Here is a 21,599-nt window from a genome sequence, read left to right on the forward strand (position 1 = left end):
CGCAGGTCATAACAGCAAAGTCAAATGTGGCTAGGCATGAAACTAAATAAGGATCGGGTATTAATTATCTTGGCATTACATTAACAATATGCTTTCTCAGTTTACCTCTACTCTTTTGTCAAAACCCACTAGATTAAACATTAAGATTCAATGCTGACTCAAAATGAAGTTATCCTTGGCATGTTTGTTCATCATTCGTCTTGTCTTTTATCGATTTTGTTAAACGGACACACTTTCCATTATCCGAATGCTGTAGATTATTTGAAATATTCATCAGGATATAAAATTATAAATCCAACACGGTATAAATCTTTCGCAGTTCATATAGCTTTCATAGTTTCCAGTTTTAATGGAATAGGACTATTCAATGTTTTTGGTATTTGATTATCTGGCTTGCAAGTGCAGAAATGAATTTGTTTTGCTTTTGTTTTGAGTAAGTTAAATATTTAAATACTAATAACATCCTCTTTATAGTGGGTCTTTATAAATGAAAACTACACAAAAAACTGGGAACATCTACAATCACAACAATAGCAATCTCCTCTGGTTCCTGATTGGCTAAGAATCAGGAAGTGAAAGGAGCACCGCCCCATGTGATCTCAGGTACACTTGCACACAACGGTGCACTCCTGGGATCCGTGAGCCACTATGCTTCGCACAACTCTGCAGCAAAACAATGCATCTTCTCGAAAGGGACCTTAGCTAAGGGTACTCCTTAGCTACGCCGCCGATCGCAATTCAGGGCCATTGACTTCCAGAAGGCATTCAATAAGATTTCATATAAGAGACTGTTAGCTAAAATTAAAGTTCATTAAATTGAAGTCAAGTTATTGACCTGGTTAGGAGATTGGTTAGGCGGTAGAAAACAGAGAGTACTGGATACTGGGTATGTACTCGAATTGGAAGGAAGTGGCCAGTGGTGTCCCACAAGGGACCTCAACTAGTCACTATGTTTCTTAGTTACTTAGATAACACAATAGAGACCCCATATATCCAAGTTTGCTGATGACATTACAATTGGTGGTATAGTATGTCGTGTAGACGGGAACGTAAAATTACAAAGAGTCATTGATAGATTAAGTGAGTGGGCAAAACAGTGGCAGATGGATTTCAATGCAGGTAAGTGCGAGGTCATCCATTTGGACCAAAAAAGAATAGATCTGAGTATTATTTTAATGGTGAAAACCTAGGAACAGCAGAGGTCCAAAGAGATTTAGGGGTCCATGTAAACAGATCACTTAAATGTAGTAGTCAGGTGCAAAAAATAATCAAAAAGGCTAATGGAATATTAGCCTTTATGACTAGAGAGCTAGACTATAAAGGGGAGCAAGTTTTGCTGCAGCTATACAAAGCCCTGGTTAGACCATATCTAGAGTACTGTGTACAATTCTGGGCACCACACATTAGAAAGTTTATATTGGTCTTGGAAGGAGCACAGTGAAGCTTCACGAGGGTGTTACCAGGGTTCCAAGGGTTAAATTATAACAAGATATTACATACACTAGGCTTGAATTCCCTGGAATATAGAAAGTTGTGATTTGATTGAAGTTTTTAGGATTTTGAAAGGATTAGATAGGGTACATTGAGAGAAACCTTTTCCGCTGGTGGGGGAGTCTAGTACAAAGGGACATAACCTTAAAATCAAAGCCAGGCCATTCAGAAGAAAAGTTAGGAAACACTTCTTCACACAAATCTCTTCCACAAAAGACAATAGATGCTAGCTCAATTAATCATTTTAAATATGAGATCAATAATTTTTTGCTAGATACGGGTATAAAAGGATATGGAGCCAAGGCAAATGGATGAAGTTAAGCCATTATCTCATTGAATGGTGGAACCGGCTAGAGGGGTTGAATGGCCTACTCCTTGTCCTATGTTGTCACTATGGACAGTACAATTTTAGCATATCAAGCACTTTGAAGGGCAGAGGTTAGAGATAGCTACAAAGTATGACAGCAATCTTGAAAGACACAAAACTTCAGAATTCAAGAATAATGTGGAATAGAGAGTGCAGGTATCAGTTAGTTGAATCCTGATAAATGCATAACCACAAAGTCTGAGGCTTAGGTTAGGATTTTTGTTAACTAGGTTGCATGTGGAAAGACTGATTTCTAATACACACACATACACTCCACACTGTGGAGGATCATCAATCCTGCCACTAAATCTAAGTTGAAATACAAAATGCTTGACAATTGTTAAAGCAGACATTAGGAAACATAATTTTAAGAACGTATTAGCTGTCTGAAAGATACGTCTACCATGTGTTGCTTATATTAACTGACTGGTTTACTATGTCAATCGTGCTGCATATATAAAAGATGGATAGTGGGGAATATACTAAACTTTGATTGTGAATGAGTATACAGCACCATTCCAAATGATAAATAAATAAAATCAATGCGATTGGGATTTGATTTGGTCCACTGGAATTTTGTGTTTGGATTGGTACAGCATATATGTTAATGAAGTTACTAAATCTTTGCAATCTTCTGAAAATATTTAATAGTGGGATTATTGGATTAAGTTATTTTATAATCAAAGTGAAAATAAGTTTTCATAGTTAGTACACCTTTATTGAAAGCAAATGCTGTTGATTGATATTATATTTTCAGTGCCATTAACAGCAAGATAAGCAAGATTTTCCAAATAAGAGAATTAGATAATTTTGTAAATATAAAATGATTACTGTATATTTACTAGTTGTTGTACCGTTGCAATGTCAGTAAGTATAGAAGCACAATACTCATATGTGGAAGGTGACAAAGCTGCTGTGTAATAGTGAAAAGCTCATTCCACAAATGCATGCAGAATGTAAAACACTCCCATGGTGTCCCTGATAGGTTCACTTCAGGTCGTAAGTTTCCGATGTTTACCATGGTCCTGCTACAGCCTAAATTCAATGCTTGAATGCAGCAAAATTATTGCAACAATAAATCATCATTGAAGTGACGTGTAAATATTTCACACCTGACTCTCTCTGAAAAATGCAGGCCTTGCAGATTAAGGGCTCAATTTTCCCGGGTCATTTGCGCCGTTTTTTTGGAGCGCGGCGTTTTTTCTGGCGTATTTTTTTTTAAGTTTCCCCCTGTGATCTGCGCTGGCGTAACTGAATCGGTAACGATTTTCCGAGGGAGTTTTCTTTGACGTTCCCTCATGTCTGTGCAGGTTTTCATAATTTTTTGCAGTTTGCCCAAAAAATTTTCCTCCAAGATCGGCGTATCTGGCCACTCCCGAAAAACCTTCTGGTGGGTTAGCAGAAAGCAGCGCACATTGACAAATTGCCACTGAAAGACACCATTATTTTTACATCGAAGATTTTGGAGGGAGCCAAGAACACTGTAAAAATCAATAATAAAGTTCAACTTTTTTTACCTGACATTATAGTGAATGGAAGGTTTCTGGATTTCAGAAGTTTTCATTTTTTGTCTTACTCACATGTTACATAGAAACATAGAAACATAGAAAATAGGTGCAGAGTAGGCCATTCGGCCCTTCGAGCCTGCACCGCCATTCAATGAGTTCATGGCTGAACATGCAACTTCAGTACCCCATTCCTGCTTTCTCACCATACCCCTTGATCCCCCTAGTAGTAAGGACTTAATCTAACTCCTTTTTGAATATATTTCGTGAATTGGCCTCAACAACTTTCTGTGGTAGAGAATTCCACAGGTTCACCACTCTCTGAGTGAAGAAGTTTCTCCTCATCTCGGTCCTAAATGGCTTACCCCTTATCCTTAGACTGTGACCCCTGGTTCTGGACTTCCCCAACATTGGGAACATTCTTCCTGTATCTAACCTGTCTAAACCCGTCAGAATTTTAAACGTTTCTATGAGATCCCCTCTCATTCTTCTGAACTCCAGTGAATAAAAGCCCAGTTGATCCAGTATTTCTTGATATGACAGTCCCGCCATCCCGGGAATCAGTCTGGTGAACCTTCGCTGCACTCCCTCAATAGCAAGAATGTCCTTCCTCAAGTTAGGAGACCAAAACTGTACACAATACTCCAGGTATGGCCTCACCAAGGCCCTGTACAACTGAAGTAACACCTCCCTGCCCCTGTACTCAAATCCACTCGCTATGAAGGCCAACATGTCATTTGCTTTCTTAACCGCCTGCTGTACCTGCATGTCAACCTTCAATGACTGATGTGCCATGACACCCAGGTCTCGTTGCACCTCCCCTTTTCCTAATCTGTCACCATTCAGATAATAGTCTGTCTCCCTGTTTTTACCACCAAAGTGGATAACCTCACATTTATCCACATTATACTTCATCTGCCATGCATTTTCCCACTCACCAAATCTATCCAAGTCACTCTGCAGCTTCATAGCATCCTCCTCGCAGCTCATACTGCCACCCAACTTAGTGTCATCCGCAAATTTGGAGATACTACATTTAATCCCCTCGTCTAAATCATTAATGTACAATGTAAACAGCTGGGGCCCCAGCACAGAACCTTGCGGTACCCCACTAGTCACTGCCTGCCATTCTGAAAAGTACCCATTTACTCCTACTCTTTGCTTCCTGTCTGACAACCAGTTCTCAATCAACGTCAGCACACTACCCCCAATCCCATGTGCTTTAACTTTGCACATTAATCTCTTGTGTGGGAACTTGTCGAAAGCCTTCTGAAAGTCCAAATACACCACATCAACTGGTTCTCCCTTGTCCACTCTACTGGAAACATCCTCAAAAAATTCCAGAAGATTTGTCAAGCATGCTTTCCCTTTCACAAATCCATGCTGACTTCGATCTATCATGTCACCTCTTTCCAAATGCGCTGCTCTGACATCCTTAATAATTGATTCCATCATTTTACCCACTACCGATGTCAGGCTGACCGGCCTATAATTCCCTGTTTTCTCTCTCCCTCCTTTTTTTTAAAGTAGGGTTACATTGGCTACCCTCCACTCCATAGGAACTGATCAAGGGTCTATGGAATGTTGGAAAATGACTGTCAATGCATCCACTATTTCCAAGGCCACCTCCTTAAGTGGTGGGATGCAGACCATCAGGCTCTGGGGATTTATATCAGCCTTCAATCCCATCAATTTCCCCAACACAATTTCCCGACTAATAAGGATTTTCCTCAGTTCCTCCTTCTTACTAGACCCTCTGACCCCTTTTATATCCGGAAGTTTGTTTGTGTCCTCCTTAGTGAATATCAAACCAAAGTACTTGTTCAATTGGTCTGCCATTTCTTTGTTCCCCGTTATGACTTTCCATGATTCTGACTGCAGGGGACCTACGTTTGTCTTTACTAACCTTTTTCTCTTTACATATCTATAGAAACTTTTGCAGTCCATCTTAATGTTCCCTGCAAGCTTCCTCTTGTACTCTATTTTCCCTGCCCTAATCAAACCCTTTGTCCTCCTCTGCTGAGTTCTAAATTTCTCCCAGTCCCCGGGTTCGCTGCTATTTCTGGCCAATTTGTATGCCACTTCCTTGGCTTTAATACTATCCCTGATTTCCCTTGATAGCCACGGTTGAACCACCTTCCCTTTTTTATTTTTACGTCAGACAGGGATGTACAATTGTTGTAGTTCATCCATGCAGTCTCTAAATGTCTGCCATTGCCTATCCACTGTCAACCCCTTAAGTATCATTCGCCAATCTATCCTAGCCAATTCACGCCTCATACCTTCAAGGTTACCCTTCTTTAAGTTCTGGACCATGGTCTCTGAATTAACTGTTTCATTCTCCATCCTAATGTGGAATTCCACCATATTATGGTCACTCTTCCCCAAGGGGCCTCGCACAACGAGATTGCTAATTAATCCTCTCTCATTACACAACACCCAGTCTAAGATGGCATCCCCCCTAGTTGGTTCCTCGACATATTGGTCTAGAAAACCATCCCTTATGCACTCCAGGAAATCCTCCCCCACCGTATTGCTTCCAGTTTGGTTAGCCCAATCTATGTGCATATTAAAATCACCCATGATAACTGATGCACCCTTATTGCATACACCCCTAATTTCCTGTTTGATGTCCTCCCCAACATCGCTACTACTGTTTGGAGGTCTGTACACAACTCCCACTAATGTTTTTTGCCCTTTGGTGTTCTGCAGCTCTACCCATATAGATTCCACATCATCCAAGCTAATGTCCTTCCTAATTATTGCATTAATCTCCTCTTTAACCAGCAATGCTACCCCACCTCCTTTTCCTTTTATTCTATCCTTCCTGAATGTTGAATACCCCTGGATGTTGAGTTCCCAGCCATGATCATCCTGGAGCCACGTCCCTGTAATCCCAATCACATCATATCTGTTAACATCTATTTGCACAGTTAATTCATCCAGCTTATTACGGATACTCCTTGCATTTAGACACAAAGCCTTCAGACTTGTTTTTTTAACACCCTTAACATCAGGGCTGAAGGGTCGTAACTTTGGCTGGCAGAATCGGCCCTGCGTCCGGACACAGGGGCTTGGGGCTCGGGGGGGACAGAGGGAGGTGCCGACCCATCGGAAGGCTTATGCACTGAGCCCGGGGAGCGAGGTGCCGATCGGAAGGCTTCTAAATACTGCAATGTTTGGAGGAGGAGGGGGGGTGGTGGGGGGGTGGGGGAGAGAGGGAGGTACCGATCGGAAGGCTTCAGAAGACTGCAATGAGCTTGGGGGAGGAAGGGCGGGGGAGGGGGGCGAGGGAGAGAGAAGGGGAGAAGTCACAAGACTGCAATTAGTTGGGGTGGGGGGAGAGAAGGGAACTTTTAATAATCGAACAAATAATGGAAATGATTCCATTTTAATGTAAAATATATTTTATTCAAAAGTTTAACAAACAGTCTGCACTTAAGTTAACTTTAATAAAATTATTCTTGTATCAAACTTTAAAGTTTTCAGTTACGATTACTTGCAAATTTTAAGATCACTTACAAACTTTAAGATCACTGACTAATAAATGTGTAAATTTACATAACTTACAAAAAACTTTTAATTTGAGAACAACAGTTACAACAGTGACAATAATAATAATAACAATAGCAGCAAAGAAAGGCTGCACCCATCTCACCTCCACTTTATTCTCAGACTTGTTCTTGGTGACTTGACCATCCCTGCCCTCAGGCAATGGCGCAGCATTTCTGGGGTTGGTACCAAGATTATTCTTTCTAAGAACTCGGGTAGTGCGCACCTGTTGGGGGGGGGAGGGTGATAGCGGCAATGTGGAGGGCCCGGATTGGGGCTCTTCAGAGGCTGGTGTGGGGATTGCAGTGGGAAGCAAAGAAACATAGAAACATAGAAATTAGATGCAGGAGCAGGCCATTCAGCCCTTCGAGCCTGCACCGCCATTCAATAAGATCATGGCTGATCATTCAATCTCAGTACCCCTTTTCTGCTTTTTCTCCATACCCCTTGATCCCTTTGGCCGTAAGGGCCATATCTAACTCCCTTTTGAATATATCTAACGAACTGGCCTCAACAACTTTTTGCGGTAGAGAATTCCACAGGTTAACCACTCTCTGAGCGAAGAAATTTCTCCTTGTCTCGGTCCTAAATGGCTTACCCCTTATTCTTAGACTGTGACCCCTGGTTCTGGAACTCCCCAGCAATAGGAACATTCTTCCTGCCTCTAACCTGTCCAATCCCGTCAGAATTTTATATGTTTCTATGAGATCTCCTCTCATTCTTCTAAACTCCAGTGGATACAAGCCCAGTTGATCCAGTCTCTCCTCATATGTCAGTCCTGCCATCCCAGGAATCAATCTGGTGAAGCTTCGCTGCACTCCCTCAATAGTAAGAACATCCTTCCTCAGATTAGGAGACCAAAACTGAACACAGTATTCCAGGTGTGGCCTCACCAAGGCCCTGTACAACTGCAGTAAGACCTCCCTGCCCCTATACTCAAATCCCCTGGCTATGAAGGCCAACATACCATTTGCCTTCTTCGCCGCCTGCTGTATCTGCATGCCAAACTTCAATGACTGATGTACCATGACACCCAGGTCCCATTGCACCTCCCCTTTTTCTAATCTGTCACCATTCAGATAATATTCTGTCTTCCTGTTTTTGCCACCAAAGTGGATAACCTCACATTTACCCACATTATACTGCATCTGCCATGCGTTTGCCCACTCACCTAACCTGTCCAAGTCAACCTGCAGCCTCACAGCTCACACCGCCATCCAGCTTAGTGTCATCTGCAAACTTGGAAATATTACTCTCAATTCCTTCATCTAAATTATTGATGTATATTTTAAATAGCTGGGGTCCCAGCACTGAGCCCTGCGGCATCCCACTAGTCACTGCCTGCCATTCTGAAAAGGACCCGTTTATCCCGACTCTCTGCTTCCTGTCTGCCAACCAGTTCTCTATCCACGTCAATACATTACCCCCAATACCATGTGCTTTAATTTTGCACACCAATCTCTTGTGTGGGACCTGTCAAAAGCCTTTTGAAAGTCCAAATTCACCACATCCACTGGTTCTCCCTTGTCCACTCTACTAGTTACATCCTCAAAAAATTCTAGATTTGTCAAGCATGATTTCCCTTTCATAAATCCATGCTGACTTGGACCGATCCTGTCACTGCTTTCCAAATGCGCTGCTATTCCATCTTTAATAATTGATTCCAACATTTTCCCCACCACCGATGTCAGGCTGACCGGTCTATAATTCATTGTTTTCTCTCTCCCTCCTTTTTTAAAAAGTGGTGTTACATTAGCTACCCTCCAGTCAATAGGAACTGATCCAGAGTCAATAGAATGTGGCAGTTGATTCTGTCAATGGGCACGGGGTCTGGGCGTGTTCCCTTATTGCAGCAGCTAACTCCAAAATGCCGTCCCTCATGTGCTCTGACAGTGTCTCAACGACCTGCAATATTCCCTCCTTCATGTTGAGCAAAACTGTCTCAACTACCTGTGACATTCCTTCCCTCATGTTCAGTGATATTGTTTGCACCATCTCTGACATTCCCTCCCTGATGTTCACTGACAGTGAATCACTTACCTGTGACACTCCCTCCCTCATGGTCACTGACATCGTTCCCATTTCTCGTGAGGTTGCTGTTCCTTCTTTCGACAGTCCCGCTACCTCGTCACCCACCCCACTGATGGTGTCCAGGAGTGATCGTGAAAAGTCAATGCTCTCCCCACTCATTGCCATCATCTGAAGCACATCTGTCAGACCCTGCACCTCAGGAGAGCACGGTCAGCTCTCCTTCCCCTCCTCCCCATGGGTGTGGCTCGCACCCACAGCCTGGGATGGTGGGACCCTGGGTGTGCCTCGCTGCACCCCCCTACTGGGACACGTAGCCTGGGATGGTGGGGCCCTGGGTGTGCTCTGCTGCACTACACCACTGGGGCCCACAGCCTCGGACGTTAGGAAACCATGGAACGTCCCACCACCACTCAAACCACCAGTCACGGAAGGGGCTGTCACCGCAATGAGCGGCACCTTCTCCAAAGTCAGTAAAACTTCATCCAGCTCCATCCCCTCCCACTCCCCCTCCCCCTCACCCCCATGTTCTTGATCTCGAGCATTGGATTCGAAGATGTTATCCTGTTCAGGCTGGTCCTTGTCTGAATTTTCTTTTACATAATTCGGGTCGGCCTCAAGTTCTGCAAAATATAACAGAACACAGACAAATGATTAGCAGCAGAGGAGGGAGCAGGGTGGGTGGCATGAGTAGGCTCACACAGCGCAGGCCAGGCAGCAGGCTGATTTGAAAGACCACGATGAATGATAGTACATTGCATCAACCGAAGCGTAGCTGATGGAGACATCCCCAGGAACCGAAGCATGGCTAGACCGCACAGTATTTAACATTTAGCAAAGCCAGACTGTGTAATTTGCAGGACTTACCCTCTCCCTCGAGTGTGGGCCCAGCTTGTGCAGTACTGATTGCTTTTCTCCAGGCAGGACCCATCAAAGCAGCGACCCTCTCTTCCAAGGGTGTCAGTGGGTGCAGATTTGCCAGGCCTCCTCCGATTCGGGTTCTTTCTCATTTGTTGTGTGCCACTTTCCTCTGCAAAGATGAAAACATAACCTTTTAGAGAGCGTATCTTTCTGTTGGGTGGGATATATACAACTGGTCACATTTACAATTGCTATGCATTGAATAAATGAAAATATTACTTACACTAACTACGTGACCAATGTCCTGCTACTTCTTTTTACATTGGCCTCCAGATCTCATGTGCAGTAAACTTCTGCAACTTGGTTCCAGTGTTTCTTCATTTCCTTTGGTGGAACTTTTATGTGACCTCTGCTCCTGCCATCTGTTCTCAATCACAGTAACTAGTGCCTTCACGTCATCCTGTAAGAAATTTTTGGTCCTTGCACTGCGTTGCATCTTGTACTGCTGCAGCTCCGATTTTTCCAATGCTCTCACACAGCACTCCTTCTCACACACAACTGGCTCTTTAAAAATGACTGATTGCCAACTCGGAACTGTACTGCGCATACGCGTCCATTGCAACGATGTCAAAACGTTACTTTTTTTGTCGCGCATGCGCAGAAGGTGCGGCATCGTTTTTTCACCACAGACAGCAGGCGCCACCCCTCGAGGCAACTGGACACGCTACATGGCACCAAATTTGAATTATATATCGGGGAAACTTTGGCAAAATATTTCCGGTGCGTTTCTGGCCTAGAAAAACGGGTGTAACTCTGGCAATGCGCTAGAAACCGGGCTTGGGCAAAATTGAGCCCAATGTTTTGATATTATTTTTCTATCAAGTCTACAGAACAAAACTCATTTAAGATACAAGTAATGTAAAGTCCTTACTCTACAGTATGAAACCACATGAGGCACATCTGGGGACAAGGTCTGTGACCTTATTCACAGGATTCCAAAGACGATGACCTCCCTTTTTATACCTGTGTCATCAGGTAAGGAGTGTCTCCCACAAGTTCACTCCTTGTGGTCAAGGTGTGCATCTAGGTTGAGTGTGTACAGTAATACATGACATCACCTCCCCCCCCCTCCCCCCCACCCCCCAAAGTCTTATTGGGATCATAGGCTTAGTCTTTCAGGTGGTCTACGCTCCCTCGTGGAGTGCCGCAGTTGGGGCTCTGGTTGTTGGACAGTGACGTGAGTGTCTGTCACCTGTGGTGATTCCGGCCTGTCCGGGCTGACCGCAGGGACTGTGCATTCTTCTGATTGCTCTTGTTGCTCGTTCACTGGCGGTGTTGTGAGCTCCATCTCATGGTCTTCTTCAGGTTCCTCTGTGTCGATGCTGAACCTTTTTTTTACTTAGTCCAGATGCTTACGGTATATCTGACCATTGTTGAGTTTTACCATGATGACCCTATTCCCCTCTTTGTCAATTACAGTGCCCTCAAGCCATTTGGGCCCCATGGCGTGATTGAGGACGAATATAGGGTCATTTATTTCTATACATCTCCCCCTCGTATTACAGTCATGGTACTCATTTTGTGACTTGCGCTTGCCCTCAACTATGTTGGTCAGGACTGGGTGAATGAGGGACAACCGAGTTTTGAGTGTCCGTTTCATTAGTAGCTCTGCGGGCGGGACCCCCATGAGCGAGTGCGGTCGGGATCGATAAGCCAGCAGGAGACGCGATAGGTGGCATTGTAGGGAGGGTCCTTGAATCCTGAGCATATCTTGCTTAATGATTTGGACCGCACGTTCCGGCCTAGCCATTGGAGGCCGGCTTGAACAGCGCAGTCCTGACGTGGTTGATGCCATTGCCCAGCATAAACTCTTGGAATTCGTAGCTTGTGAAACATAGGCCATTATCACTAACTAGGATATCCGGCAAGCCATGGGTTGCAATGATCGCATGTAGGCTTTCCACGGTGGTGGATGACGTGCATGAATTCAGAATGATGCACTCGATCCATTTCGAGTACGCATCTACCACAATAAGGGACATCTTACCCATGAACGGGCCCACGTAGTCAACATGAATGCGTGACCATGGCCTGGTGGGCCAGGGCCACGAGCTGAGCGGGGCCTCCCTGGGGGCATTTTCCAGTTGGGCACACGTCGTGCACCTGCGAACACAGTGTTCCAGGTCTGAATCAATTCCAGGCCACCAAACGTGTGACCGGGCAATGGCCTTCATCAGCACAATGCCTGGGTGCTCGCTGTGGAGTTCCCTGATGAATGCCTCCCTGCCCTTCTGCCCCATAGTAGGCAGTCGGCTTGGATGGAGAGCTCATCCATCCGTCTGTGGAACAGTCTGACCTCCTCAGGGCATGCTACGTGTGCGGGTGTCCAATCCCCAGTCAGTACACATTTCTTAATCAGGGATAGGAGGGGATCTCTGTTTGTCCAGATTCTGATCTGGCGGGCTGCGATGGGGGAGCCTGCGCTGTCAAAGGCATCGACAACCATGACCATCTCGGCGCTTTGCTCCGCTGCCCCCTCAGTGGTGGCCAGTGGAAACCTGCTGAGCGAGTCAGCGCAATTTTCAGTGCCGGGCCGATGCCGGATGGAGTAGTCACAAGCAGCCATTGTGAGAGCCCATCGCTGTATGTGAGCTGATGCGTTGGCATTGATAGCCTTGCTGTCTGACAACAGGGATGTTAATGGCTTGTGGTCCACCTCTAACTCAAACTTCCTACCAAAGAAGTACTGATGCATTTTTTTTACACCTTAGACACATGCAAGCGCTTCCTTCTCGACCATCCCATATCCCCGTTCTGCTTGAGAGAGCGACCTGGAGACATAAGCCACAGGTTGTAGTTGACCCTCAACATTGCCCTGCTGCAACATGCACCCAACCCCATAGGACGATGCATCACATGTCAGAACCAATTTTTTACAGGGGTCGTACAGGGTCAACAACTTGTTTGAACAAAGTAGGTTTCGCACCCGATCAAAAACCCGTTCCTGACAGTCCCCCCAAAAACAATCGCAACCCTTACGCAGGAGCACATGTAGCGGCTCCAACAACGTGCTCAAGTTCGGCAGAAAGTTCCCGAAATAGTTCAACAGTCCCAGGAATGAACGCATCTCCGATGTGTTGCAGGGCCTGGGTGCTCGTCGAATTGCCTCTGTTTTGGATTCGGTGGGCCGAATCCCATCTGCAGCAACCCTCCTGCCCAGAAACTCAAACACAGGAGTTAAGAACACACATTTAGACTTCTTGAGTCGCAGGCCTACCCGGTCCAGCCGGCATAGCACCTCCTCCAGGTTGTGGAGGTGTTCCTCGGTGTCTCGATCCGTGATGAGGATGTCGTCCCGGAATACGATCATTCCAGGAATGGATTTAAGCAGGCTTTCCATGTTTCGTTGAAAAATCGTGGCCGCTGATCGAATGCCAAACGGACAACTGTTATAAACGAACAGTATATTGTGCGTGGTGATGGTGGGTCAGTTCCTGGGTCATATAGGCTGAAGTGAGGTCCAACTTGGTGAACAGCTTGCCGCCTGCCAATGTGGCGAAGAGGTCCTCTGCTCTCGGGATCGGGTATTGATCTTGTAGGGACACCCGATTGATGCTGGCCTTGTAGTCGCCACAGATCCTGACAGAGCCATCCGCTTTTAGGACGGGAACGATGGGGCTCGCCCAGCCGCTGAATTCAACAGGTGAGATGATGCCCTCTCTCAACAGCCGGTCCAATTCGCTCTCGATCTTTTCCCGCATCACATACGGCACCGCTCTGGCTTTGTGGTGCATTGGCCTGGCGTCCGGGGTGATGTGTATCACTATTTTAGTGCCTTTAAAAGTCCCGACGCCAGGTTGGAATCGTGACTCGAATTGTTGTCGGACTTGTGAGCACAAACTTCGCTCCACAGATGACATTGCGTGAACATCCCCCCATTTCAGTTCATCTCGGCTAACCAGCTCCTCCCCAACAGTGCGGGACCATTGCCTGGGACAGTCCAGAGCGGCAGCCGATTCACTAACCCATTGTGTGTGACAGCCAACATTGTACTGCCTAGCACCGGAATGATTTCTTTAGTGTAAGTCCGTAATTGTGTCTCAATACGTGCTAATTTGGGTCTACTGGCTTTAAGTGGCCATAGCTTCTCAAATTGCTGAACGCCCATGAGTGACTGGCTGGCCCCAGTGTCCAGCTCCATGCGTACTGGGATACCGTTTAATAAAACCCTCATCATCATTGGTGGCGTTTTGGTGTATGAACTGTGAATATTCGCCACATGGACCCGCTGAACCTCGGCGTCCATCAATTCGCCCCAAAAGTCATCCTGCCTCAACGAACGCTCTTCTGGTCCATCCGCCTCATATATTAGTCTGGTTGCAGACTTCCTGCACATTTGAGCTAAGTGGCCACTGAGATTGCAATTCCTGCACACAAACTGTTGAAATCTGCAAGATCTAGCTGAGTGTTTTCCCCCACACCTCCAGCATGAGTTAAAGTTTCCATTGTTGGGACCAAAGGGACTATGGCCAGGCATTCCGCGCTGACTGTCCCTTTGACTGCTCTTAAGTACCCTATTAGTGGGTGTCAATGGCCCCATCCCGGGCCGCATTGTCCACTGTAATGGCGTGAAGGTCCATTCAGTCTGTCATTGTCTCTGTTGAAGTCCTGCTCTGGGGTCTATTGCTGCCTGGGGAGTGTCGGACTACCCCTGCCTGCCTGCAGGGCTCTGAGTCGCATTGATGATGTTGACTCCCTGATCCATCGCCGCGTTAGAAGCAGAATTGCGCGCGTATATTATTTTCGTCTCTTCCTCCCCCGCCATGAAAGTTTGAGCTATCAACGCCGCCGCTTCCAAGGTCAAATCCTTGGTCTCAATTAATTTGTGGAAAATTCCCGCATGAACGACGCCCTCGATAAAGAAGTCCCTTCGCTTCTCTCCCCTGCAGGCGTCTGTGAACTTACAGAGGCTGGCCAAACTCCGGAGGTCCGCTACGAAGTCCGGTATGCTCTGTCCTTCACGATGTCTGTGGGTGTAGAATCTGTGTTGGGCCGTATGCATGCTACTCGCCGGTTTGAGGTGCTCCCTGATCAATTTGCTGAGTTCTTCAAAGGTTTTGTCCGCCGGTTTTTCGGGTGCTAGTAAGTTCTTCATGAGCGTGTAAGTCTTTGGTCCGCAGCTGGTCAAAAGATGAGCCCTTCGCTTGTCAGCCGCTGCATCCCCCAGCCATTCTTTCGTAACGAAGCTTTGCTGAAGCCTCTCGACAAAATCGTCCCAGTCTTCCCCAACACAGTACCGTTCCTCTGTGCTACCGGTGGCCATTCTCGTGGGTCGTGAATTCCCGTTTCTCGTCGCCAATGTAAAGTCCTTACTCTACAATATGAAACCACATGAGGCACATCTGGGGACAAGGTCACTCTGTGACCTTAACTCTTTATTCACAGGATTCCAAAGACGATGACCCTGCGTGGGACCTCCCTTTTTATACCTGTGTAAGGAGTGTCTCCCACAAGTTCACCCCTTGTGGTCAAGGTGTGCATCTAGATTGAGTGTATACAGTAATACAGTGGTGTTACATTGTGGTTACATACATGACAAGTAACACTCTTTGTCTTTTACTGCTCAAATCCATTATTCTTAGTTGCTTAAGATGCAAGTACTCTATTGAATGATTTATTGATTCTTCTGTCTCCAAAACCTTGCTTCTTTTTCTGAGTTTTCACGTAATTAAAAGTTGAATTATCTCTTCCTTACTTCCTATGGGGAATTTTTAGTTCTTGCTGAAGTTAACATTGCACAAGGAAGATTTTTTTTCACCTAGGCATGACCTGGGTGCTGAGGATTTGTCAGACTTGTTGGCACATTTGCTTTGAATCTACTGCAGTATGTAGCTAAAATGTATGACATTCCATTTTTTTTGTGGCATAAAATATTGTTTTCACCATACTCCTGTGGAACTACGATACCCACAGTAATTTATGATAACCTATGTCACGTGGGAACTAGGTAAAACAAGAATTACAAATAACAGCTGTGAGACACGGATAGTAAAATAATGTTTTTTTCAGCATTTTATAAAGTTTAAGCTTTAAAGAACAGTACAGTTTGGCATGAGGGTTTTTTGTATCTCTGAGGGGTGCTGATGTTTGCAGCAGAGCAGTTATGATTTTTACATGGTGCTTTCATTCTGAGCACAGACACTTAGTTAATCAGCCAGCTTAGTTTAGTAAATTACCACCTGGTCAAATAGTTGATTACTGGAGACTGTTATATAGTAACAGTAAACTTACATTAAACCATGTTTGCAGCCAGGTATCAGCCTGTACCCAAGAAGCCTACAAATTTACAAAACAGTTTATAATTATTCATGCAAGTTCTTCCAAATCAAACTGTAAGGGCACTTTTTACAAGTTCATGAATGCAATATCTGTATTTTGTTGCCTCAATCTACTGCAGCATGTAGCATGGATCATCAAGATCCACAGCATGGCCCTGGACAATGTGGATCACTTTCCATACCTCGGGAGCCTGTTATCAGTAAGGGCAGACATCGACGACGAGGTTCAACACCGCCTCCAGTGCGCCAGCGCAGCCTTCAGCTACCTGAGGAAAAAAGTCTTCAAAGATCAGACCCTCAAATCTGGCACCAAGCTTATGGTCTACAGGCCAGTAGTGATACCTGTCCTCCTGTATGGCTCAGAGACGTGGACCCTCTACAGTAGACACCTCAATTCGCTGGAGAAATATCACCAACGATGTCTCCACAAGATCCTGCAAATCCCCTGAGAGGACAGATGCACCAACGTTAGTGTTCTCGATCAGGCCAACATCCCCAGCGTCGACACTCAACCAGCTCCATTGGGCGGGCCATATTGTTCACATGCCCAACACAAGACTCCCAAAGCAAGCGTTCTCCTTGGAACTCCTACACGGCAAGCGAGCCCCAGGTGGGCAGAGGAAACGTTTCAAGGACACCCTCAAAACCTTTTTGATAAAGTGCAACATCCCCACCGATACCTGATGTGCCTGGCCAAAGACCGCCCTAAGTGGAGGAAGAGCATCCGGGTGGGCACTAAGCACCTCGAGTCTCGTCGCCGAGCGCATGCAGAAAACAAGCGCAGGCAGCAGAAGGAGCGTGTGGCAAACCAGACTCCCCACCCACCCTTTCCTCCAACCACTGTCTGTCCCACCTGTGACAGAGACTGTAATTCCCATATTAGACTGTTCAGTCACTTGAGAACTCACTTTTAGAGTGGAAGCCTCCCTCAATTTTGAGGGACTGCCTATGGTGATGATGATGATGCAGCAAAAATGGTAAATGTTCCAGTGTTTTTATCTGAGCGACATGAAATATTATAGTTATAAAATGGCTTTTCTTTGCAAAAGGCTTTTAAAATAAGTATATGTCTGTGAAAAATAATAACGGCTAAATCGTAGAGGCTTTTAGCCTGGTATTCAGTTGTTACTTCTTCTCTCAGACATCGGAAAAGCTTTGCAACTTGTATGTGCTTTGTTCATCAATTATCAAACTGTGAAATACTCTGAACACAAGTGCACTTCTGAATAATGTCACATCTGAGTTTACCAGTTGTAGGAATACCCCCGCATAAAAGCTACCTTCAACTTAGGAGTCAAAGTTAGAAACAAATATAGATAGGAAAAGTCAACTTTATCAAAAAAAAACAAAGACATTTAATTTTCTTTTTATTTCTATTATCATTTACATTAAAAATAACATTTTATAAATCTTTTATATGCCACTATTGGAACAGTACAAATGGTGCAAAGATGTTATTGTAGCTTTGATTTTGCTACATGATCCATTTTGATACAAATTCTGTCTTGCACTGTATATGATCGCATTCATTACAGCAGTCCATCTCAGCTTTTACATATTGCTTATACTTCAGTAGATTTCTGCTTCCTAAATTGAAGGTTAATCAGTGAGAACATAATTTTTCAGAATTGATGGCTATGGATAAAATATTCATCACATTATACAAATGTTACATATTTTACTAAATTACTATACATTTAAGGACATGTGAATTTTATTAGTATGATATTATCTGTCACAGAGTGACTGCATTGTTTAACTGACAGTTCAGATCCACCATTAGTTCAGCCTCAAGAGTCTTGAACTCATTTACCTGGCTATATAGCTTGGTCTCAGCAGCAAATTTTATATCATCCAAGAATGTATCCTCATCTACTTTGCTTATGAATAAAACAGGGAGTCAAAATAGATTCCTTTGAAACATCACTGGTGACAGTTCCCCATCCATAGCATGTTACATTCATCATTACCTTCTACTCCCTATTAACAAGACAGACTTGAATCCATTTCCTTTACAAATCATTCCATATTTTATTTAAACCAAATGTAAGGTAAGCAAGTAAATTAAGTGATAAACATAATGCAAATTTTCATATTAAATGGGAAGAAAAATTATTGTAGCGTGGATGATTCTGGTGATGTTAATATGTTTTTTTGACAGTACCATCTGTTCTCAACTATGATATAATCGCAATGAAATAGAAAAAAATGTGTAACTGTATGATATAAATACAGAGCACTAAGTAATCCAATGATCTGCTGCAAAAATAACCTTGCATAACACTTCTGTGAATCAGATAATGTTATAAACTTCAATAATGACGTCACAAAGAGTTGTAATACCTTTCTGTAGGCTATATGATTGCATCAGTAGTAATTCCAATAGAATGTTGTCAGCTTGCAGCCCACAGATAATAAACATCTATTCACTATATATACAGTATATATCTAATGAAATATCAGATAAGTGTGCATCAATTACAAAGCTGTATTGGCAGATGACAATTATAATCCATTTGAGCATTGCTTCAATAGTTTATAGTCTCTATCTGAATTCCTTGGGTGAGTTAGATGCTTGAAATGCTCTCCCAGAAAGTTACGTACAAAATAATAGTTTTAAGTTACATTGCACCTCTGGGATGCAGATGCTGCACACCCATTGCAATATTTTATCATGCACTGAATATGTTTTTCAATTTCTAGCCCCATTTCTGAACATGTTTTCCCGTCTGAGGACCTGACCTTACATGAATGAAAAGTTATAACAGCGCTCATTCTTTAGATTAAAGTAACCTTTCCATATCATGGGTACCCAAAATCCCTAAAGGAAGTGGGTGAGGGTGGTGGGGTATGAAAAAGCACGGTTTTAGGATATGCCCTTTAACAGGACATTACATTAACACATAGTTGACTTCTCTTTGTAGCGCCAACACTACCTTGCAGTTGTTCTGTTTTTATTTCCAAGTTGTAAGACGAAACATTTTCTAGCAACAAACTATTTTTGAGATTGTAGGTTTTGTTATTAGCAAAAAGAGCTCTGACTTTTTGGCACATAGAACTGTAAGCTTATTTGAATGTCTAGAAAATCGAAAACAATTGTTTCCCATTCTTTGATAGTGTATTTTATTTGCACAGATTATGGCCTTGAGAGGTAGAGTGGCAAAGTTGATCTTCAGAGTATGAATGAAAACTTCATTTGAAGAATGAAGGCAGCCATGTCTTTGAGAAGTAATTGAGCTTCGTTTTATTTCCTCTGGATTATCTCCTGATTTTACCACAAACTGTTTGAGAAAAGAAATCAGAATCATGACTCTGCCAAACTGCCTGTTAGTAAATAAGTCCATTGTTTTTACTAATTGTATGACAATTAATCCATATAGAGATAGCCCATAGGTTGTGTCATTTAGGGTTAGGGTTAGCCCATATTGTGGTTACAGCTCTTTTGGCTTTATTCTTATCAGGAGACATTTCCTTGCTAATTGGTAATAGCACTGAATATATTCCACTGCTCACTTAGCTATTCTTTGTTTTGTGAGAAGTAGATCCATTGTTTTGTCCCCATAGGGTGTAAATATTCATCAGTTTCTCTGATACTCTCCTGTAGTATTGTACTCCAAATGGACACTAGATTTGCATTCTCATCCTGTTGAATTTAACATTCATTTTGAATCATCATCATCATCATTGTAGGCAGTCCTTCGAAATCGAGGAAGACTTGCTTCCTCTCTAAAAGTGAGTTCTCAGGTAACTGTACAGTCCAATACGGGAATTACAGTCTCTGTCACAGATGGGACAGACAGTTGTTGAAGGAAAGGGTGGTGGGGAGTCTGGTTTGCCGCACGCTCCTTCCGCTGTCTGCACTTGGTTTCTGCATGCTCTCGGCGACGAGACTCGAGGTGCTCAACGCTCTCCCTCATGCTCCTCTTCCACTTAGGGCAGTCTTGAGCCAGGGACTCCCAGATGTTGCATTTTATCAAGGAGGCTTTGAGGGTGTCCTTGAAACGTTTCCTCTGCCCACCTGGGGCTCGCTTGCCGTGTAGGAGTTCCGAGTAGAGCACTTGGTTTGGGAGTCTCGTGTCGGGCATGCGAACATCCGTAAGAAAAAGGCCCTCCACCAACCTGACCCTGCCTCATTTTGAATCCCACAATGTTGAATTGCCAAATACTACTAAAAGCCGCTTCTTATTTTAGTCTGTAAATTGGATTCCAGGACCCAACCATTTGAGAGGCAGATCCCAGTTTTTATGCTGTTAAATTTGGTTTACCTAGAGAAATTGTTTTACTTAGATTTAAAAGTCTGCTGTCGGTCCACCGAAAACCTGTGTGCCTAGAAAAGTGAGAATTGCCTCCCAAATCCAATTGACAGTTGAGTGCAATCGCTTTCCTTACCTGCATTTTGGGCATAATGTAGGATGAGATAAATACATTTCGCAGTTTGAAAAAAAATACTGCTTTCAATGCACGCAGACTACTTTTTGCCCACTGCAGATTTCAACATTTGGTTCCCCACGCAGTACCCAAGAACAATACAATTGCATGAGCTGCAAATTGCTTATGGAAGAGCAGGAGCACCATTTTTCAAATATTTCTCCTATCTACTTACCAACCAACTACCTTCCAGTCTAAACACAGTGTTTGTCCAGGCTATTAAGATTGATGCAAGATTTGTATTAAAATGCTTTCAAACCCGATAGCTTTATTATATGCAAAATGTGGCTCCAGTTCTGACTACCTAGTGCATAATGTAATGCATCAGCATCAGCTTTATCCGTGCAGACCTTCTTTAATTGTGCTGCTCAGTCTCCATGTTTTCGGTGCTGTTTTTACAAGTAAAGGAATCAGTTTCACAGATCAGTTACACCATCACTTTCATCTCACTGTGAAACGGCTTCAGCAGCGCTTTGATACAAAAAAAATGTCAGTATTAACTACAGTCAGGTCCTGATTTTAGTCTGGAATGCAGTAAAATCAAGTACTGTGGAAGGCCACCGGGAAGTCTAACTTCCGTACCTGTGAAGCTTTGGTTTATAAAATGTCCTATATAGAATCCTTGCAATGTTATGAGGAAGTGGACTATCAAAAAATGACCAGGCAGGGCAGAGGAACTCTGCACCTGGAAGTATTCAGGCACAAAGCTCAATATTTCACAGCCCCTCGCTAACAGCGCCGTTCTGCCCAACTGTGCTTCATACCAGTTACCAGCAGCTTCTTGCCGCCTCCCTCTGGCGAGGTTGCACAGTCTCCCCTGAATCCTACAATCAATTGAACGAGGCTCAGGTTCTCTCTGCTGTTGTTCCCCCCCCCAGTGTCGGTGTGGGTTTCCTTTGTAAAATATTGTTGATGGGATTAGTTTGAGGTGGGTTGAAGGCAGCCCCACATTCTCTGGGTTGTCCTGTGCAGCTCTGTGTGGGCTTGCTGTTTAATGGGCGGGCGGGCTGGCTGGCTGGCGGGGAGGGG

The sequence above is a fragment of the Pristiophorus japonicus genome, chromosome 15 (assembly GCF_044704955.1).
Source record: "Pristiophorus japonicus isolate sPriJap1 chromosome 15, sPriJap1.hap1, whole genome shotgun sequence".
NCBI lineage: Eukaryota > Metazoa > Chordata > Chondrichthyes > Pristiophoridae > Pristiophorus > Pristiophorus japonicus.